Genomic DNA, 3,425 nt, shown 5'->3' on the forward strand with positions numbered 1-3,425 from the left:
TACTTTGTTCGCTTAAATCGATCGTTTTGTGCTGAACAATTCATCCATGCGAGCCAATCCACAAAAAAAAAACATTTTTGGCTTCATAATCTTTAATCAAAATCTGAAAATGCCCCTCCCCTCTGCATTGGAGGACCTTCACTGACGACGTAGGCTTGAGGAATTTGGTGTCTGCTAATCCGTAACCACGCCCCTCCAACTGACACTGACAGTAGACAGGCTGCCTGTGTGTTTGCGAGCATTGACAGCGCGTGAAAGGAGAGATGGCGAGGAGGTGCATTTTTGTAAATGATCCTCTGTGTGTTCCTGTTCTTCATCTTCCTCCTCCTCTTGCTGAAAACTACATTGCGGTGATTCAGGTGGCGAGTAATCCTCAACAACCGATTGTAAACTTGCGTTTAGATCTGCCTCCATTTTTTTGAATTAAACACCTACTTATCTAGATCCAATCAGGTGCTAGTTGGAAAATAAGCCACGCCCACTATTTCACTCATTTATTATTCCGTTTCTCTCGGAAATGCGTCACAACACTGGAGAAAAGTCGTTAGCAACTTCCGTTTCACGGGGACTTTAAGGACCATAATACGAAAAAACTGGCAAGTAAATATCTTTAGAAACCACTTGGAAGCGAATAGCACATAAATGCTATTAACCCATTTGCTTGCAAGCATCGCCAACGGCCCCAGTTTATCATCGTTTCACTTTCACAACACGTCAAACATCACTCTCTTACTTGATCTGGATAAACCCTGCATCAATTGAAAGTCTAAAGACTTTGGCTTTGATATTTGACCAATATTTCGATAAAACATAATTTCAGTGACAGTTATTTAGTAATTATGTCAGGAAAACGATTCCTATTCCTGAACGGTAAACGTCGAAGTGTTAGCTCGTGGACAATGTTGATCATGGATCTAGCCAGAAAGAATCATGAGCAGAAACATCTTTATTTTGGGTATGTAATTTCTGTCTCCATGCCAAAAAATGGGGGGTGACTGGTAAGGGGTTAACGTTACTGCTGTAATCATGTCTTTCGGTACAACGTCTTACAAGACTAAACATGCTTCATTGTTTCCAAAAGCCTCTGTTTCCACAGTCCATACTACAACGTGAAAACAGCGTTTCAAACGTATCCACTCGGGAGACCGTCTAAAGAGCCCGGAGGCCAAATGAGAGGAAAGATGCTTTTCCAACAGGAACATAATAACGTGGACCAGGCTTGAGGAATTGTCAAATCAGGCAACCAATTGCTGAGCTGGTGACACAGTAGGCTACCCATTCATTTTTAGCTTGCCCCATCAAATGTTACTAACCCTTTTTTACTCTGTCCACAGCCAACATCTACAGCAGCCGAAGCAAGTAGCCTTGCACGTACCTCCTCACTGCCGCAGCAGTGTCTGCTCCCGCAGGAGCCTTTCCCATATCTCCCCACTGCCGCAGCAGTGTCTGCTCCCGCAGGAGCCTTTCCTATACCTCCTCACTGCCGCAGCAGTGTCTGCTCCCGCAGGAGCCTTTCCTATACCTCCCCACTGCTGCAGCAGTGTCTGCTCCCGCAGGAGCCTTTCCTGTACCTCCTTACTACCGCAGCAGTGTCTGCTCCCGCAGGAGCCTTTCCTATACCTCCTTACTGCCGCAGCAGTGTCTGCTCCTGCATGGAGCCTTTCCCGTATCTCCCCACTGCCGCAGCAGCGTCTGTTCACACGCAAAAAAAACAAACAAAATAAACACACATAACCTCCGCTTATAGGTATGCCATGCATCCTAGGTTGTGGTGATAGCATCATGTATCGACAATAGCCAAGACGATATTAGGCCCATTCTCCAATCCACGTTTTTTATTATAATTATTAGGTGGCCTACCATAATTCGGCTATCAAACCGCTCCGTTATCCCATCTCAGCACTGCACTTCACGCTCGCCCGTGCTCTCAAAGGATGATGTGAGCCTGTAGGTGGCAAAGAAGTCTCCATCCACAAATAGACATGCATCGTTTGCAGAAATAAGGTATTCCATCGTACTTTAACAGGTAAATCCGATACGTGCCATATTTTAAAGGAGCTCTCACTAACGGAGTTTAATGCCACAGTTATATTAGAATGCATCTCATTCTGGTCTCAGGGGCGGTGCGTCGGTCCCATCATGAGGCATGTGGTCCGGAGCGCGCATGACCAAGGCATCATTTCAACCGAACTCACTCCAAATATATGAACTTACCGGTTTTTGAATACCTTATATTTAAGGCATTTGTCTTACGTACGGAGAGGTTTACCCATCCAATGCTTGGAGTCAAGGCTCCCATTGGATGTAGGTGAGAGCTTCCCGGCTAGACAACCTTACCTTTTCCGTCCTTTGGCCAGCGAGGCTTAACCATTCAATTCCGGGAGCTAAGCTCCTGTCGGCCGAAAGTAAGAGCCTCCCGACTGGGCAACCTTTTCCGTCCTTCAGCCAGAGAGGTTTACCCGTTCGATTCCTGGAGCTAAGCTCCTATCGGATGTCGGTCAGAGCCTCCCGGCTAGACAACCTGAGCTTTTCCATCCTTGGCCAGCGAGGCTCACCCGTTCGATGCGAGTGCTCCCATTGGACGCTGGCGAGAGCCTCCTGGCCAGCCAACCACGACCATTCCACGTGGTTTAGGTTACAAAACCTACAAGCAAGCCGTTCGATGCCGCAGGTACCAAACACACAAATAAAACACATTTATGTCCAACCACATAATCAACAGCTAAGCTGCATTCCTCTATACTGCCTGCCGCCGACACTAACTTAACTCCTTGCCGAGGTGTGAGGCAATCTAAATCACCACCAGTTGGTGGAAAACACAGCGCATTTCATTTCATTCATCGTCATGTGCGCTGGTTCCTGTTAGTGTTCTCAATCTGGGAACCTGTGTTTGCTTCAAGTTTTAAGGAGGAGGTATGGGATTACATCTCTGAGACAATTATGTGTGCAAAAGATCATATTTTTAAGTGAGTTAAACTGCATTTTGCATGCACGCTTACTAAGTTTTGTGAAGAAAATGTTTGTCTCGGAAAGAAGTATTTTGAGCGCACAATAATAAATTTTGAATTTAAAATACATTTTTGGATTTGTGCAGACCTTCTCTTCTGCGTGTGCAAAGTTTCACTAGCTTGCTCCCCTGATGCCCACCCTCAGTACTCTGTAAATGCTGATGACTCGTTTGCTCAACACAACCCAGAATTACAATGTGCAATAATTCCGGCCAATCAGAGACGAGGCTGCTAAATTCAGATTGGCTGCTTTGACAACCAATCACAACATTCCTTGCATTACCTTGACAGCAGAAGAGGAAAAATAGTGAATGCATAAATAAGAGTTGATATTCTGATCATATTTTTTCCCGAGCATATTTTACCAATTCCAAATGACATCAATCTAAAAGGGATAGTTCACTTTCAAATTAATTT

The sequence above is a fragment of the Carassius carassius genome, chromosome 48, assembly GCF_963082965.1.
Source record: "Carassius carassius chromosome 48, fCarCar2.1, whole genome shotgun sequence".
Taxonomy (NCBI): Eukaryota; Metazoa; Chordata; class Actinopteri; order Cypriniformes; family Cyprinidae; genus Carassius; species Carassius carassius.